The sequence below is a fragment of the Schistocerca cancellata genome, chromosome 3 (assembly GCF_023864275.1).
Source record: "Schistocerca cancellata isolate TAMUIC-IGC-003103 chromosome 3, iqSchCanc2.1, whole genome shotgun sequence".
Lineage (NCBI taxonomy): Eukaryota > Metazoa > Arthropoda > Insecta > Orthoptera > Acrididae > Schistocerca > Schistocerca cancellata.
In genome coordinates, this window is record NC_064628.1 from 250629968 (window position 1) to 250649975 (window position 20008).

The 20008-nt window shown below is 41.4% G+C and overlaps 1 protein-coding gene across 2 annotated transcripts in view; it reads left to right on the top strand.

Moving 5' to 3' along the window:
- Positions 1 to 14728: 14728 nt before the first annotated feature.
- The window catches only part of LOC126174891 (uncharacterized), an 81537-nt gene continuing 76257 nt past the window's right edge, over positions 14729 to 20008 (top strand). The window contains exon 1 of one of the 2 annotated variants that reach the window (XM_049921314.1): positions 14729 to 14865. The gene's annotated coding sequence lies outside the window, so the exon portion shown is untranslated. The remainder of the gene's footprint in view (positions 14866 to 20008) is intronic. The other variant, XM_049921313.1, reaches the window with a different exon arrangement.

Here is a 20008-nt window from a genome sequence, read left to right on the forward strand (position 1 = left end):
TTGGTTTTTTTGCAACTTCCATTGACATAGAAGCACGACCACATTATCGTCGCTAATACCTTTTTCTAGATTAAATTCTTCAAAAAGATCAGGTCTGTTTGTCTATAAGATATCAAATATGTTTCCATCTGGAGTTGGTTTTCTAACCAGTTGCTCAAGGTTGTATGTTGAGAGTGCTCCTAGAATAACTTCACACCAGATGACGGCTAGGGTGGTCACACGCCGGCACTGATGTGGATTTCAGTAAGCTGCTTCCGACAGAGGGCGTTATGGAGACCAACGGTTGCCTTTACGCTTGCACAGCGGTCCTTGGTTCATCTTGCGACAAGTGGCGTAGTTGTCCTTCCCGATCCCGATGAGAAAATCTTCACAATTGACCAACGAATTTGGCGCCTTCACACCTGCGAGTTTCTTACTCTGACTGCCATAAAACGGAGGCTTCATTCACAACTCAGCTGCGTGCTCTTCGCACCTGAAGATGTCAGTCACTTGCGCCGATGAAATATTGTATGAATTTCTCAGTGACATCTGACGTCTCACACGAGAACAATTCCTACATGTACAGATGAAATTCATTAGAGACGGAATACTGGGAGAAGGCCAGGATGTTGCGCTGTTGTATGACTCGTAAGTTACTGTGGACAACAAGTAGTTTAAACTACCTTCCAGCAATTTACACTTAGGTTTTCTGCGATCACCCTAAATCACTTACGGCTAATGTCGCTGTGATTTCTTATAAAGAGAGCGGTCAATTTCCTCTCTCAAACTCTCACAATCGGAACTTATATTTCGTCTGTATTCATATCGTCAGAGGACAGTGAAATCTAATTGTCATTCTTCCTTCCTTCCTTTCCACAAGGTCAGAATGATGAAGTATAGGCAGGAAACCTTAAGGAACTACCAATGATTCCTATTAATTACTAATAAAATCATGGAAGACCTCAATTGGAATGGGCGAACAGGGTTTTAAAGCCCACAAGTCCCGAATACGACTCCGGTGTGCTAACTATTGTGTCACGTCAGTCGTGTTGCTTTGGTCTTACATATGAGACCTGTGTAAACCTACCATGACAAAAGTCAGTAATACACGCACGCAGCTGGCCGGGGTGGCCGAGCGGTTCTAGGCGCTTCAGTCTGGAACTGCACGACTGCTACAGTCGCAAGTTCGAATCCTGCCTCGGGCATATATGTGTGTGCTGTCCTTAGGTTATTAGGTTTAAGTAGTTGTAAGTCTAGGGGATTGATGACCTTCGATGTTAAGTCCCATAGTGCTGAGAACCATTTTTTGAACACGCACGCATGTGGCAAGCACATGATGCATCTCTGGCACACAAATCTTCGCAAATCCCTTACTACTTACTTGGAGATAAATAATAGAAAGATCTTCCAGTATCTTGCTAAAATAAAGTTCCGCCAGCAACGACATAGAGCACAGATTCTCATAGAACTAACAAGGAAATGGGCAAACTTGTCATGTCGAAACTTGCCGTAGTGATTTTTGCTACTAGTAGTTAATGCCACTCGTAGTGTCTAAGGCAAATTTCAGCTGCTGATATGCACTGGAAATTACCTAAACGAATTTCCGTCAACCAGTGTTTTCAGGCTTTGGACCTGCGACCGAAACGGTCCACACATGGGACGAAGCTGCTAACGTTGACTTGGCACAATAGTTAGCACACCGGAGACGTATTCAAGATGTGTGGGCTTTAAACCCTGATCGCCTATTCCAATCTTCGGTAGTTCCTTAAGGTTTTCTGCCCATACTTCGTCATTCTGACCTTGTGGAAAGGAAGAAAGGAGGAATGACAATTAGATTTCACTGTCCTATGATGAAATGAATACAGACGAAATATAAGTTCCGACTGTGAGAGTTTAAGGGAGGAATGTCACCGCTCTCTTTATAAGAAATCACCCCGACATTAGACGTAAGTGATTTAGGGTCATCACAGAAAACCTAAATTTAGATGACTGGAAGGTAGTTTAAACTACTTTTTGTCCACAGCAACTTACGAGTCATACAACAGCGCAACATCCTGACCTTCTCCCAGTATTCCTTCTCTAATGAATTTCATCTGTACATGTAGGAATGGTTCTCGTGTGAGACCTCAGATGTCACTGAGAAATTCATACAATATTTCATCGGCGCAAGCGACTGACATCTTCAGGTGCGAAGAGCACGCTGCTGAGTTATGACTGAAGCCGCCGTTTTATGGCAGTCTGAGTACGAAACGCGCAGGTGTGAAGGCGCCAAATTCGCTGGTCAATTTCGAAGATTTCTGGGTCGGGAAGGACAACTACGCCACTTGTCGCAAGATGAACCAAGAACCACGGTGCAAGCGCAAAGGCAACCGTTGGTCTCCATAACGCCCTCTGTCGGAAGCCGCTTACTCAAATCCACATCCGTGCCGGCGTGTGACCACCCTAGCCGTCTTCCCTTGGATTATCAGTAGTTTCCCTGTGTGGTCAGTATGAATTTAATATTACCATTCTGTATTAAGCTGGAAATATGTATCTCTCTTCACAACATTTGACGAGCTGCGAATTTTGGAAGAACGACATTTTGTCTATGGTGTGCGTGATTGATTCTCTTGTAAAGTTTGTTTATTTATTTATAGACGCCATCACATGTTTATGACACAGTCATAAGCGGTTTCGGCCATACAGTGACCATATTCAGATGCTAAAGGCAGCAAACACTGAACACAGGTTCACGTGTTGTCAAACTTGCTTCTTTAATTACGCTGTGCCAGTGCGAAGAAGTTGGAGAGAGCATTTTGATTACTGACTACTAAAGTACCAACATTGCCCCGTCAACATATTCGCATTAGGACAGCGTAATTAAAGAAGTAGCTGAATTTAGCAGCTCTACAAGAACAATTTCTACAGCAGTAGTCCGTCGGGTAAGACTAACAAGAGAACCTCCCCATCGCACCCCCTTCAGATTTAGTTATAAGCTGGCACAGTGGATAGGCCTTGAAAAACTGAACACATATCGAAGGAGAAAACAGGAAGAAGTTGTGTGGAACTATGAAAAAATAAGCAAAATGTACAAACTGAGTAGTCCATGTGTAAGATATGCAACATCAAGGACAGTCTGAGCTCAGGAGCGCTATGGTCCCGTGGTTAGCGTGAGCAGCTGCGGAACGAGAGGTCCTTGGTTCAAGTCTTCCCTCGAGAGAAACGTTTACTCCCTTTATTTTCACAAAGTCATGATCTGTCCGTTCGTTCATTGACTTCTCTGTTAACTGTAGTAAGTTTATTGTCTGTGTTTTGCGACCGCACCGCAAAACCGTGCGATTAGTAGATGAAAGGACGTGCCTCTCCAATGGGAACCGAAAACATTTGATCGCAAGGTCATAGGTCAACCGATTCCTCCCCAGGAAAACATGTCTGATATATTCTATACGACACTGGTGACGGCATGTGCGTCACATGACAGGAATATGTTTCGACCCACCTAACTTGTTCGCTTGGCGAATGGGTAAAAAGATTCTTCTACTTTGTCCGATTTAGGTTTTCTTGTGGATGTGATAATCACTCGCAAAAAAAGTGATGAAAACATAAGAGTTTGTCACATAAACTGAAAATAAGAAATTAAACTTGTCACTCGACGGAAGACTTGAACCAATGAGCTCTCGTTCCGCAGCTGCTCACGCTAACCACGGTACCACGGCGCTCCTCTCCTAATATTATCCTTGATGTTGCCTATGTTGCGCATGGACTACTCAGTTTGTATATTTTTCTTATTTTTTCATAGTTCCACACAACTTCTTCCTGTTTTCTCGATTGATCTGTGTCCAGTTTTTCAAGGCCTATCCACTGTGCCAACTTATAACTAAATCTGAGGGGGTTAGATGGGGAGGTTCCCTTCTAAGCAAGACTTGAAATGTACGTTTCTGTACAGCTATCACTCGATCCCTACGATCGCTGTTAACATTATTATGACTCTACTCGTGATCCATCATGCAATTGTCAATAACTGGTGCTGACAAAGACTGAAACACTATAAATTCTTGGTTGTCGTCGCTGAGCACTGTAAGCGCCTTGTATCTAGTTCTCTCTCCAGATGCGTTGTAACTCACTTTCGTATAGGCAATGATACCACTAAATAAAGGTGGCTTCTAGCACTGAGCACAGCTGTCTTGTTTAGTTCCTCTTCGGTGATTTCCGTTCACTAGCGCTGCTGGAGCGGAGCGACCGTGGGCACACATCACCGACCCCTGGAAAAGGCGCGAGGCGTGCTTTCCCTCCCTACTCAGAAGCAGAGAAAGCCCTTGCGGTGTGTTATTGCGGTGGTTTCGCAATTATTCCTATTACATCACTTTAAAAATCTCCCTAACTAGGTGCCGGAAGTTCCTCCACCACCGGCTGCACCAGGACTCACGCAAACGGCTCCTCCTGAGGCATCTCGGGGAGTAGAACGAAGCGCCAGTAAAATATTTAAGGTAGACAACGTAGGACAGAGAAGATAATTGATTTCATAATACCTGCAAGTGGACGTTTTTCCTGCGTGAGAAGTTTATGTTTTAATCCATTAACATTTTTAACAATTTAATATTCAAGTACGGATATAACTTTTCTTTCATGACCGGCTTAGACCTCTAATGATAGACAGCAAAACTAGTCGTTGACACATTAGATCAGGGATCCCCAAACTATTTAGGACAAGTGACCCCTTTTCCGAAATGAACTGTTACCTCAGACCCTCATGGCCAAATTACCTACTTTTAAGATCAACCTCCTTATTCATAATGGTCTACTAACTTAAAACAGCTGCTACAGAGTGTTATTTTTCATTCTGACTTAGGTCAAAGAAGAAGACAGAGTGAGAATTAGCAATGCTTTAAGTTAGCAGACTATTATGAATAAGGGGGCCTATCTTTAGTTTTTTACTATTTATACAATGTACCTATGTACTAAGGTACCAATTGGAAAACTTTGCACTTGGTTAAGTGAGTAAAGTTGACTTCATTTTCTCATCAGAATTTAACAAAATAAAAAGACATACAATTCAGTAAATATCAAGTTTAATTTATAATGATTATTACAAATTAAGTACTTAAAGAATCTTAAGTAGGTAGGAAATTATATTTAAAAAAGTATTAATTCGCAAAGAGAAAATAAAACATTCAGTGTGATGGATGAACCTGGTGGCTATCTACCAATCTAGCTACATCCGGTTCAATATTGGTGAGTTGCAGCCTTAAATCTCCACGTTCGGTGATTTTCAAACGGTTTCTTTGTTTCGTCAAAATGTTTGTTACCACACTGAAGCTGAAGATGATGGAAAATCTATAAGGTATTTTTCAGCAATGTTCCACAAAGTAGGATACTGTGTTTCAATGCTGCGTTGCAACCAGAACTTCTGATAGCCTTGGTTGAACTTCTGCTTAAGCTCTTCGTTTGTGCCGATGGTAATCAACTCTTCTTGCATTATTACATTTGCTTCTTCTATGGCAGTGGTATTGTACGGATTTATTATCCATTGAGGAATTTGTAAATCTTTTAAATGATCCTCAAACCTCTCCGTAAAATCCTTGTGTAATGCGTCCAAGTGAGTGACGTATAATAAAATGTCATCATCTTGAAGCATTTCTGGTAATTTTGACAAATGCGGAAACTGTGAATATTCTTTTCTGCCTAAATTTTGTTTATAAAGGATTAGTTTACCCACGAAGGCCGATATTATTGATTTTGTTTTGATCAAGTTAAGATCGTCACCCTGCAGTTGCAAATTAACTTTGTTGAACATTCCAAAGATATCAGTCAAGTAATAAATATCTGTTTTACAACTGTTCAGATTTTCTTTCAAATTCGGATCTTTTTCTTGTAAAAACTCCAACACAGATTCAAAAATGGCTGAAAATCTTTCTAAGCAAGAGGCTTTGATAGCCAGCGAACTTCAGTGTGCAGAAGTAATCGAGTAAAGACTTCGTCGTTTTCCTCGCATAGCTGAGCAAATAACCGAGAGTTCAAAGAATTGCTTCGAGTCTTGTTGATAGCATTTATTACATATCGTAAAGACTTATGCAATCTAGGACTCAGCTTTTTTGCTACTAAATGCTGCCTGTGAATCACGCAGTAAATGACCAGTACATCAGGCAGTTGTCGCTTTAAGTGAGCTATAAAACCACGATGACGACCAACCATAGACGGTGCACCATCAGTCGCAACATAAACAATGTTCTTCCATGGAAAAGCTTTGTCAGTAAAAAAATGTTCCACGGCATGAAAAATCAATTCTCCTCTGATATCAGTGTCTAAATATGTAGCAAAAAGCAGTTCTTGGCAGATATTTCCATCTTTGATAAATCGAACATATCCTAACAACAGAGCTTCATTGCCGGGTAATATAGACTCGTCCAACTGGAGAGAGAATCTGTTGGTCTGTAACAACTTGCATAAAATGTTTTACACATCGCGTCCCATCTCGTCTATGCGTCTCTGAACGGTGTTATTGCTCAAAGGTATTCTCTTTAAAATATCATGTGCGGGTTTGTGCAATACAATGTTAAGGACCTCCGCAATGGCTGGTAAGATAAGCTGCTCTCCAATTGTGTGAGGTTTCCCCGACTTCGCTATTAGTGAAGATGTATTATAGGACGCTCGTAAACCATCACCGTCTTTAATAGATGATGACGCAAACATCGATCTTATAGATGGCCTTTTGTCTAGTTTTTCTTTAAGTGCTTGAAAAAATGACAAGGGCTTCCTTTTTTTGTCAGCATGTACTCTTGATAAGTGGTCATCCATTTTTGAAGGCTTCATGGCATCGTTACTGAATACTTTTTCACATATGAGATACATCGGCAAGTGTTGATTTGATGGAGATGCAATAAATCCGAACTTCAAGTAGTCCAAACTGTATTGTCTGAATTTTTTTCGTGTCCGCCATCACAAAACTCTCAGTAATCCTGCAAATAAGAAACTACCTAAATAAAAAACAATAATAAACTGTTAAATTTGCACACTATCTTATTTTTATCCCACCCTGGTAATGGATTCTTGTTGGGTATTACTGACTTACTCATTGATAAACTTGGATACCTATATTAGGTGAGTAACTGTAGTAGGTAATTAGGTATAGAAAATCCGTATTGGGTAAGTAGGTACCTATTAGCATAAGAACGAAAACCAAAGCAAGCTGAACACTTCAAAGTTTAGGTACCTACCTACTTCACAACTTAAGTGTAAGTAATTTTTAGAAATACTTTTATACCTACCTATTTAAAATATGTTGTATGTTGTGTTTACCACTTTTTCAGTCACTTTACTTCACTTAATTTAGCTATGTAATAACTTTATAATCTCTTGAAATAAATGAGTACTTATATGAGTTATTTCGTTCAAGCTACAACGAATTTCAAAACGCAAATGAACTTTCAACCTAAGTGCAAGCTCGTTAAATAGTAAAATATCAGGAAAATGTTTGGACTTGATCATGAATTCGTTCGTGTTAAACCGCGTAAGCGTCAAATAGAGAGCAAGTCAAAAAGCGCCTGAAAGACGTACGCTCGAACTCATTATCTTGCACAAACTTGTCCACACAGACTTGCCGAGTTTTTCATCTTGTACGAACTTGAGGCTTTGCATTACTACAACAATGTTATTTCCTACAAAAATATAAATTATTCTTAGTACACGTAACACAAAATAAACAATACAGTACCTACCTATCTTGAAAGTTTTAAATAAGAACTTGTGTTAATTTATGAGGGGTCGATTTTTGGACCTCGTCGACCTCCAAAATCAGTTTTCGTTTATGTCTACCCCTAGGAAACCGATATCGACCCCAAGGGGTCGATATCGACCACTTTGGGAATCCCTGCATTAGATCAAATAATGTTACAGTGTAAAATTGTAATATCTCTTACTGTTACGGAATTTGTTTTTTTTTTTTTTTTCTCTACGTCAGGAGGAATGTACGTAGCACCAGAAATATGTTTCAGGTGAACGCTGTCCAGTAGAACATAACAAGCATATACAGTTGCTAGGAGCTACAATTTTTACAGTGTCGCCAAGGAGATTGAATGATAGACATACATGCTAGGAACGAGGATATGTCTAAATGTAGCAGTTAAATAAAATATTGCAAAATCCAACTTCGCTAGTTGAAACCATATTCGAGAATTTCATTCAACTGATACTGTTGTGGTGTCCATCCAGCATAACGTTACAACGCAGTTCCCTACGATAGTGTATCTTGAGCCAGGTTCCTGATCTACGCAAAACTCTTGCAGCTTATATTTACACTAACCTAGTTACTGGAGTAAGATCTTTGTCTTTCCCGCGGTTCTTGCTTCACAGACTTCGCTCCATTATACTCTTTTCTCCCTAATTCAGTACAGTGCCTCTTCATTGCAAACTCTGACTACCCATCTAGTCGTCTGGATTCTCCTGTAAAACCAGATTTTTGAAGCGTCTATTCTCCACACATCTGTACTGTTTATTGAGCACGTTTCATTTCAGTAGAAGTCTACTCTCCATAAAAATAATTTTAAAAACGACATGCTAATACGTCAATGAATGTTCGACTTAAGCTAACGTCTCTCTTTTAGGAACACCTGTATTGCTTCCATCGTTCTTGGGTGTGATTCCGCATCCGATCGTTGAAAGCCTATGATATTTCGGCGGACAACGGTTCCGCCATCATCAGATGATGGTGATGGAATTTATTGGATCCGTGGACTGTCGACGATCAAATTCGCCAGCACAACCGAAAGCCATGGAAACAGCATATAAGCCACAAAAAAAATTTTTTTTACTGTGGTCAGTCTATGTTTTATAATCTCTTCGTTATGGCTACCGTCAGTTTCGTTGCTTCAAAATAGTAGAATTTGAAAATTAGATTTTGTAATGGAATTACTTCAGCATTTCGTGATTACTTCCACTGCACTCATTTACCCGTTTTTAATTATTCTTGATGTTTATTTTATAACCTCTTTTCAAAACATCCTTATTCCACAACTCCTTTTTTTTATTTTAGATGCGGTCATTACCGGCTTTCTCTGGTAATCCAACAAGTAAATTGAGTCTACAGTCAGACACGACGTATCTGCCCAGTGATAACAAAACCAGCGGCTGTATTTCAGTCCAACATCTTTTATTGTTTTAAAATATGCTACTAGTTTCGACACTAAATTGTACAACCTTCTGGCACCAAGCTAACCTGCCAGCCACAACCGTTTCCATGTGCAATGAACAGAATCGTATGCAGCAGCCCAGAGTTAACTGGATTCCGTACCTTCCATGGTAATAACAAGCCCAGCTTGGTTAGACGATATTTTCTGCCGTAGATATTAGGTATTAATCGCTATACAGAGTATTTATGACAGTTACGTTTTGTCTACGGTTGCCTGAAAGACGAATTCGATTGTTCTTCTGTAAATTAATAAGGCTGGATCCAGACGAATTAAAACTTCATCTACTTTCAACGATTCCAGAGTGAGAATATTTGGATAAGGCGACGAAATACATGATTTCGGAGGTGAATTATTGGATTGTTTTGATTACATGATTCGTCTGGAATCTGAAGTAGTTGTTAGGAAAGCACAGTCGCAGCTGAAAAAAATGTGTGCGAGCATTCAACCAGTCGACAGCAAGTGCCCACATTTGGGGTAAGGATGTGTTCACTTCTCCACGTCCTACTGGGAATAGCTATTAGCGTCCTTCTTTCACAATGATCACAGCGGCTACTCATTGCATTATAGATTGTGCAAGTTGACATAAGCGTTTGGAGGCCATATTGGCTCGAGGTAGCACATCAGTCGTCCTCATAGACAGTGGTAGAAGGCAGTAGAAGGGGTCCACATATTTTCCTCAGCAGTTTGTCTATCCACATTCAGTAACATTGTGATCATGTGATCTTGACCACCTGCTAAATGCTCTCATGGAGAAAGTAAGGTCTGTAGGCATCACAAAAAAGTACGATTAGGGTTCAGCGTCATGTCGACAAAGTCGATAGAGGGGAAGGAATTGTTCGGATTGGCGAAGGATAAAGCAGAAAATCGACCGTAACTTTTAACGCTTAGATTTCCTGCGTTTGTCCTAAGTAAGTTAGGAAAACAACGTAAAACCTAATTGGGTACCCAAACCGCAATTCGCATATATGGTAGTCTGCTGGGCTACCTCGGCCGATGGGATATCGCATTCACATCCTGTAGCTGAAGGGCAGCAGCTTGGGAAGTAAGTTGCTCATGATTGTCAAATCCTCGCTAGAAAAGCTAAAAGTTTGGAAGAGCATCAGTGGAAGTAAGGGAGACTGTGTGGCGCTCAACAGCGTTGTTATTAGGTTATCGACACTGAAAAACGAATTAAAAAAACTTCACTGACAGAGTTGTGCCACCCGCTTGTAGACGGAATCGTCTGTGTTGGAAGCGGAATGCGAATGTTAGAATCCACCCGTCGTATGGAAATCGTTTACGAAAAAGCGGTTCCATGTTAGTGGATTGTGTTTCTTGGGAAATCTGCTCTTGTTAAACTGGGAATGGAGAAAGAGGTAGCAGAAAATTAAAGCAGATATTTGGCAAGACTAGCTGAATAAATTGTGGAGATACTCGAAAATGTGATAATCAAGAAAAATATTTAAGAACTGCGGTTCTGTTGTTCAAAATGGTTCAAATGGCTCTGAGATGGGACTCAACTGCTGTGGTCATAAGTCCCCTAGAACTTAGAACTACTTAAACCTAACTAACCTAAGAACATCACACACATCCATGCCCGAGGCAGGATTCGAACCTGCGACCGTAGCGGTCGTGCGGTTCCAGACTGTAGCGCCTTTAACCGCTCGGCCATTCCGGCCGGCTTCTGTTGTTCACCAACGCAGCTACCTACACCAATACCAGATCTTGAAGAGTGAGACGTCCCTTTCACAAGTCACGAAAACTCTTCTGGTTATGAGATCTACAATTACAACGGCTTCACATCGGTCACTGGTTCGAAATTTTTGTTTATCCGCCGTATTACTGTACAATATCTTATAAGTACTATATTCTAGTAATACTAAAGATTTATGTGAAATTCTTGCTAGGTTTTCGAGAAATTATTATGACGGCAGAAGAATCAAAATGTGTAGATAGCTAAAGGAACATTGCACTTGCTGTATGCAACGGGGATGGGCGAATGGATTGGCTCTCAAGTTCCCCCGACTTAAACCACACCGGCGCTGTGCGAAATGCGTTGGTACACGTACTGCGGCACGTCCACATGTACTAGCGACCATCTAGTAGCTGTCATCCGCTCTGGTGGAGGAATGAAAAGCCCCACCACGTGAACTTCATACCGACTTTGTGACCACAATGGGAGAACGTCGCTGAGTATACAAGGGACCATCATGAATCCTGGCGACTGTCTTTGAATAACAGTATTACTTAAAGTAAATATTTTTTAGTCACCTTCTGCATTAACTGCAGTAGTTCTTTCTTTGCTTGCATACTCTAAGTTTCATCGACCTTTGTTACTTGGCACTGATACAGCATGGGAAAGTTTTTTTTTCCCTTAAGTTTAGCACACCAGCGTAGTTTGCCCAGGTAACACGTGTCACTGAGCCAGGTTTGGATCGACTCTTCAGTCAGCTAGACAGGGCAGCTCAAGTACAATTTTCGACCAGTTTTCCACACTAGTCTCGGCCAATACATTGCTGTTCCTCCTTGTTTCCTTAAGTGAAACCCAAAAGAAAAATCAAGAAACGACGTTAAAACACCTACAGTCCACGAACTAAAATTCACCAGATTTACAGATAGCACACGCAACTTACGTGTGTGACTCCCATCTTATTAAAATGAAATTGCACCAGTCTGCCTATCTCGACATAATAAATTAGACTTGAGCAAGCAATGCAGCGTGAACATTGCCTGAATGTCTTGCCACTTTTCAGACCAGTCTTTGCAAAAGTTTTTCCAAAACGCAACATCCTCTGCATTTGCAAGTCTGTGTTGTGCTAGTTATTTCCAGACTGCTCTGCACCGTGACCAGCACCCAACTCTCCCGCTTACTTCTCTCTCAATGCTCCACTGGACACGACAATGCTAGTGACAACCAAAGATCACATTGCTTGTACTCAGAACCTCTGTGGTGCAACACATCGACTGTTGAAGACTTCTGGTTAAAAAGTAACCGGTGCACAGATATCAATTATGAGACATCGAATGAAAAGAGAGCTCACGTCACTCTCACCGAATACCAAAATTGAGCTAGAAACTTTACAAGATGAGGTGCAGACGCTCAACGGAAGTAGTGGGAAAACTGACCTGGCAGAAGTTTGACGAGAGACGTGAAGAATTCCACGAAAATATACTAAGAGTATTTCAAGAAATAGTATGGAGGAATCTACGAGCATAATCCCAAAAGTAAGGTCTCCTATTTTTTTATAAGTACAGAACTCTGTTTGTGTGGCAGTTGGTCACACTGTTATGAAGTGTGCTTCACACGCTGTGTGTAAACATGTGCACGCTGCGCTGAGGCGCTCAGTCTTAACATGGCAGCCGTTGATACAGGAGCTCCCGTTGGATGTTACCACCAAGTGAGAATTGTGCGCAGTTATTCTGCTATTGAATGCAAAGGGCACTGCGCCGATTGAAATCCATCACCAATTGACGGATGTGTATGGTGAGTTGTGCATTGATGTCAAAAATGTTCGTAAGTGGTGTAGTGAGTTTGCAGCTGGTCGGACCGAAATTCACGACGAACAAAGGAGCGGGGGACCGTCAGTTTCTGAGGAGACAGTGTTGAAGGTTGAGCCTTAAAGCATGCGTAAAGATCGCCGGATCGCCCTGGACGATCTCTTCACGTTGGTTCCTGAGGTTTCCCGAAGCACCACTCACAGAATTTTAACGTAAACATTGAACTACCGGAAGGTGTGCGCAAGAAGGGTGCCACGCATGCTGACTGAGGACCACATGCGGCAACGAGTTGATGCTTCTCCCGCATTTCTTCACCGCCTTGCAGCCGAACAGGACAACTTTCTGGACTCAATTGTCACTGGTGACGAAACCTGGGCATACCACTCTACACCTGAGACCAAGCAACAATCACGCCAGTGGCGGCATCCTTCTTCGCCAAAGCCGCGGATATTCAAATAAACACAGTCTGCCGGTAAAGTCATGACAGCCGTTTATTGGGATCGGAATGGGGTATTGTTGGTGGACTGTACCCCCACTGGGATCACAATTAACGCTGACAGGTACTGTGAGACTCTGAAAAAACTCAAACGCACAATTCAGAAACGGAGAAGAGGAATGTTGAGCAGGGCGTATACATTCTCCATGACAACAGTCGCTCACACATCGCTCGGCAAACCGTTGCTCTCCTGCAACAGTTTCAGTGGAACATACTCACCCACCCACCCTATAGTGCTGACTTCGCGCCCAGTGACTATCTCCTGTTCCCTCAGTTAAAAGAACATTTGGCCGGAAAGCGATTCAGCTCTGACGACGAGGTGAAAGAAGAGGTTCATAACTTTCTGAACAGCATGGCGGCGAGATGGTATGACATGGGCATGCCAAAACTGCCACAGCGTCCACAAAAATGCATCGACAGAAGTGGTGATTATATCGAAAAGTAGCTAAATGTTCAAGCTGTAAACCGATGTAAATCATTGTAGAAATAAACAGGTCTATATGCTTATAAAAAAAATACGAGACCTTACTTTTGGGGTTATCCTTGTAGAAATATACTACAGAACTGACATTGGAGACTCAAAGAATTTTCTACAGCCTTCAGTCCTGTTTCCACGGAAACTTTAGATTACAGCATGCTTAGAGTAATTTCAGCAGTTTCCTTTTGCGCACTAGTTGTGTCAATGGAAGACAGCAGGACTTGCCCTCTGACACGCACTTCGTCGTTTACAGAGTATGAATGTAGATGTAAAGAACACCTAATAGCCAAGAATCGTTAGATACCATAGTACTTGCTACGGATAAATGAAATGGTCATACACAACATACAATCGTATCTATTTTAAAGCTGATGTCGCTTATCCATTATCTTTAAACTACACCATGCAAAAAGTCATTTCCTTCCTGCTTGTGTGAATGGAACACAGCAGGACGTACGGTCTGCCATGCAATAATGTCCGTATGCAAAGTATCGGTATGAACGCAGTTGCAAACGACATGTAATAGACAAGAACCATCAGGTACAATGGTCCCCTTCGGAAGCTTGCGGCGTCAGCCGAGTGGGCCCAGGTTTGATTACCAGCCGGGTCGGAAATTTTCTCCCCTAGGGGTCTGCATGTCGTCATCACCACCTCATCATCAGCGGCACGCAACTCACCTAAATGGCGTGAACTAAAAAGTCTAGCTCTCAGAGGCGGCGAGTCGCCATATGAAAGAAAAAAATTCAGATAGTATGGTATTTGCTAAGAAAAAATGGTAATGGTCGTACACAATGTATCCGCGTTGCAACTGATACCTGCATAATACCTGCAGGGTTTTGCTTTGTTCCGAAAGAAGCTACATCTGCTTGGATGACGAAGGCCTTACGCTCTTTCGTCCCTGTCATTTCAATTTGCACGGACCTTCAAGCGTTGTCAATTTTTTTATGTAGCTGCCGCGAGACAGAAAATGTCATCACTACAGTCCCTCGTAGAGCTACTTTAATAGCTGCATTACGACAGACAACAACCGATACAACAGGGGAAAACTGCACGCAAGCACGCCAGAAAAACCCGCGAGCCTAACGCCTCGGCGAGTTGCTGCTTCAGCCGCCAGGTGTCTCTGGCGTCTCGTCGGCAGCTGCTGGCGCGGCAAGCGCGTGGCCAGCCGGCCAGTGCGAACTAACCTCCTGCAGGCGGCCTGCGACCGGAGGACCCGGCCAACCTGCCGCTGTGCGGCGCCACGCTTTGAAACCTGCGTGCCCCGGCCCGAGGTAGGTCACCAGCGAATCGTAAAAGTAACTAACAAGCGTACAGATAACTTCATGGTTAAGTAAGTGACTGAACCATTTTAGCACCTAGCCATTAAATAGTTCGAAGTAAACTGTGTGATGTACACTAGTAGAAATATTTCGTGAATTTGCTCCAGGTGACTGAGGCGCTCTTATTATTGTATTATCTTAAGATTGAACACCGTAATAGTGATGAGATCTATTTTTACATTTACTTGGTAACTGAAGGTCTTATTTTAAAATTATACGGATTCTTATTTTTATTTGATTTCACAGTCTAATATGAGTCCTGTCTATTACTCACTAAATTAATTTCGCACCTATACTGGATCATAATATCATTTTAAAACTAATTTTTATTATTTAAGAAATTTTACAACAATTTCACAAAATGAAACTCAATGATCATGCACCAATACTGTGTTGTTGAAACCTTCCTTTATTATTATTATTATTGGAGTACAAACATATTTTAGTTGTTATATGAACACATTTATAGCAAGTATAAAACTGAATATAAACTAGTGTAACATTAATCTACTCAGGAGCAAAAGAGGATAATACCAGATTATATGAACAAAAAAACGTTTTATTCATTTAATTTTCTTGCTTATTACAGGTCACTTAACATATTTAATATTTTGAAAGCAGTAATACGTTGCTTACGAGGTAGTGAAGACTTCTGGTCTTTGATTTTGGGTAAGCTAAAGTATTAGTCTTTGGCTAGGTTTGACCTTTCTGTTGTCTGTATACTGTTGTAACACGTCAGTTCGCAGCTGCAAGCTTACCTCGTCCGTGTGACTGCGCCCGGGGCCTTTCATTTGCATCTTTTAGCTGTCCACGTTATGTTCTTAGCACGATTTGCAGATGTGTTTATTTCAATGTTTTCGTCGGCCAGAGCTGAACTGTCGTCCTCCAGCATCTTGCAGGAAAAACTATATAAAAGCGACATCTATGGTCGGTCACCAAGGTTCACTAATGACAACACTGCACCAACAAACACAGTGCTCCAAAATCAATAGTAAACACACTAAAACTGAGGATTCCTGTATGTTAATTTATACTTGGCTTAGCTAACTCAGAATCAAAATATTTCCACTGTTACTGTTAGTATGATGCGATGAGACATCTGTGCCAGTAGGCCCTGGAAATGCAACATTTTTCCTTGCATACATATGTTACAACAGTCAACATTTCTATGACTAACCTCTTTCTTCCCTAAAGCATCGGCGAGCTGTAGGACAAAGACTTTAAGCTGTACGAACGGAGCATAAAATGGCTTACCACTTTTCCCATATATATGTGTATATCCACTACAAATAAAGAGACCTTGTTTAGAATTTTTACAGCAAAAAAATATTCCAATTTGCATAACAGGCAATAAAACTCAACAATTCAGTACAAAAAAACGATTTTATGCCTTGGATGGCTGGAACTAGAAATGAAATCCAGTTGTCACGGGTACGATCTATTGTCTTACCCATTGCTCCATTTCGGTGAGGTAACAACAGACGGAATACTAGGATGGTCTTATTCAAGGACCCGTCTGAGCATTTGCCTGGGCTGAGTAACTGCGGGAGGCATAATCTATACTGCTGGAAGATTTCATGTTCCTCAATAGTAAACGAAAACTAAGAGCTTCGCATGTCTCAGAAATAGAGTGGGTATGTCTATACGGATCAACCCTATCGAGAAAAGAAATGACTGCAATTTCAAGTGAAAATATGTTACAAGAATAACCTTTGAGCTTCGATTATAAGTAACTCAACAGGGCAAGTAGACTATTAGGATTGTCAGCAAATGACTTCATGCATTTAGTCCTTTATGAGAATAAGACTGAGTAAAACAGAGTCGCATGATTAGGAAGTACTTTGGTTTTCACTGAGAGAGAAGATTTGGTATCAGGTAGTTGTAAAAAAGAAAAAAAGACTTTTACCATCCAATCAAATATGTAGCTTCGAAAGGCATGCTACACATTATCCAAAAAGCTCTGTAAACATCTAAGCCCTTTTTAGAAAACGTTAATTATTTCAGTTTGTCATAGGTGATTGGGCAAGAAACTAAATGTTAAGAAGTTAACATAGTTCAAAATGGGCTTATAAATCGAAACCTAATAATAAAGTTGTACAACAAAGCCAAGAAGCATTTCGCATAGTCGCATGTCATACTTAGATTAATTTTTTGAGTTTTAGTACTTGTAGGACAGGAAAAATGTAGCACTTGCTACGAATTTATCCACTTTGTTGTAAAGGATTAGTGTGGTAAAGGCAAAAGGAATAGTAAGACAACTTTATGAGAGGGTACTGATTAGGCTACGGTATCATAGTAAGTACTTCAACTACTTCTCTGCCTCCATTACTGATTATAAAACTTAGTGTTTTTACCAGTACCTCTTTTCTCCCCTCGTCTCTCTCACTCTACCATCCACCCTTCCCCCCCCCCCTCTACCTCCCCCCTTTTTCTCTCTCTCTCTCTTTCTCTCTCTCTCTCTCTCTTTCTCTCTCTCTCTCTTTCTCTCTCTCTCTCTTTCTCTCTCTCTCTCTCTCTCTCTCTCTCTCTCTCTCTCTCTCTCTTTCTGTCTCCTGCATCCCAGTAGTTATGTCTGTTCTTGTGATCCTGTATACATCTCGGGAGATGATAGAACAATAAAGTTGACTTCGACAGAAGAGTTGATTTACAACATTGCCATCAGTAAGAATTTATACTTTATTTATCAGTAATCTCCCTGCAGTTTTAGTTCATAAATAATTTCTTGAGTTCAACTTATGGTATAATATTTAGCTCCAAAAAAAAGGGGCTTGTTCTATCAGTTCTCAATGATACGTAAGAAACCCATTACCTATTCGACAAAAGTCTTGAAAGAGTTGCACATGTAACATGTTCGATTTCATGTGACTTTGTCGTCAAGACTGCTTCGATCCAATAGTTCGCAATTCCATATTACCTAGTAAAATAAATTCTTGTAGCCCTTAGGTTTCGTTCTGAAGATGAAATATTCGCCCCTCAGTTTGTATTTGCGTGCCAGGAGGTGTACATGTTGATTATATTTTCCTAAAACATGGAACGATACTGTTCGCATTTTAAATAAGAAAGGGAAAATTGTTTCACTTATCTTCGAATATTGCGAGGTTCTGTAAGAAGGTCCAAATAGAAGGGACTCCCAGCATTAAATTCCGGTGTGCTGTACGTAACCGGCACAATGAACAAGTTTCCTCTTGCTGCGGAGAAGTAGCGTCATTGTGTGTTACATTCAGGGGGACACAGTTCAGATCACAGAGCGGCCACCCTGACTTGTTTTCTGTCGTTTCGTTTCCCCAGATCACGTAATGGAAATGCCGGGATTACAGCTTTGGAACGGACACGGCTGATTAACTTCCTCATCCTGACCAACCTAAAACTCCGACTGTAATGACTTCGTTGTCGACGTGCCGCAAAACTCTTATGCTCTTATGCTAGATGCAGTGCGGTTGGGCAGTTACTACAGACTTGGTTTGCTTTATCTACTTCTCAGTAATTACACATCAATCTCCGTACAGTACATTCCTATAAGAACATGACGCTTGAATTACATTCTGAATTCATTTCTCCAAACTCATATAGGAAGGAGGGCAAGTTCTTATGTGCTACAAGCACTCGAGCAGAATGACTTGCCCCATTACGTCTGAGATGCAGCTATTTCCCCAGTTCCAAAGTTAACAAATTTCTTCATCTCTCGTCTTTATTTCTCACTGAACCCCCACGCACCATAATCTTATGCAGACTTTCCTAGTGGAAGTCTTAGCTGTAACTCCAGTACTTCTTCGTCTTTCCTTTCCTTTTTTGTCTCTTTTCCCTTCCTTGATGTTTGCATGCTTTAATTTTTCCTGGTGATTGGTATAACGTACATGTAGCCTCATACTGATTAATGCTTGCGAGACAGAGAGGTAAGCCACGCTCGGTTGGAATCCAAGGAATGGATTAATATCCACTGAAGACATAAAGTCTGTAAATGAGTCCATGATCGTGATATGATACTTTATTTGTAAATTATAGGTTTCGTCCACTGCCATCTTTAGATCTTCTGCAAGTAGAAAAGCGGTGGTGTAACCAACGATTTCAGTTAGGTGAAGCAAAATCTACAACTGGCCTCTTGTGGGTTTTGTTTCAGGAAACTGAACTTCAATCGTCACACCACTGTTTTCCTGTTTGTAAGAGATCTGAAAATGGACATGGAAGAAAACAGTAATTGTAAATTGTGCAATTTACGTGATCAAGACGTATCTTTTCAAATGAAGGATTAGTTATCCATTGGTCTGGAACCCTCACCAGCCTGTGTGTGGCAGTTTACCACGTTCATCTATATACTGTATATTCGAAACGCAGAAAGCCCTTTTTTTCCTAACGTCTTCTGCAGAAAAGAGGGTTTCTAGCTAAAGTTCAATTTATACGCTGACTCCAGTGGAGAAACAATCCTAACTGGTACCCTCCGACGCACAACGCAACGTAGCCGTTCCTTAGGATAACTGACGACTGGAGCGACACAAAGGACATTGCCTACAGAATTAAAATAGACTGGACGAAAAGCAGTGGATGAGTAGTTTCACATAACTATAAATCGTTGTCACTGTCGGAGCTAACGCTGACGAAATTGCCTCAAAGTAGTCACTACGGTATCAACTGATTGCGTACTTTAATGTAAAGGTAAAACAGGCCCGTGGCACAAGTCCGTGACCGGGCTATTGGCCTGTCTATAAATAAGGTACAGTCTTTCTTCCCCACGGCACTGGGAGGGGGCGGGCGGCGAACCCAGCGCCACGGCCACCCTTTACCCCAGTGAAAGACCCCCGGTACTCGTTTGAGTGGACCTGCGGCCGTTTTGGAGGGACTGCAACGGGAAAACCACCCCGCCCGAATCCCTAGATTTAACTCGTTAAGACGGAGTCCAGTGCTCTATCACGGCCATGCTCTAAAGTACTGCTATTAATAGTTACGAAAAGGTATGCATGAGTACGTTTGAAAACTGAAATGATTCTCACTCTTATTCCACGTAACAGAATACCCAAATCTAGCCAGGGAATATAATCGAATAAACATAAAGAACGAGACGTAAGGGACCTGACGACATCCGAAGTTCTGCGTAGTAGAA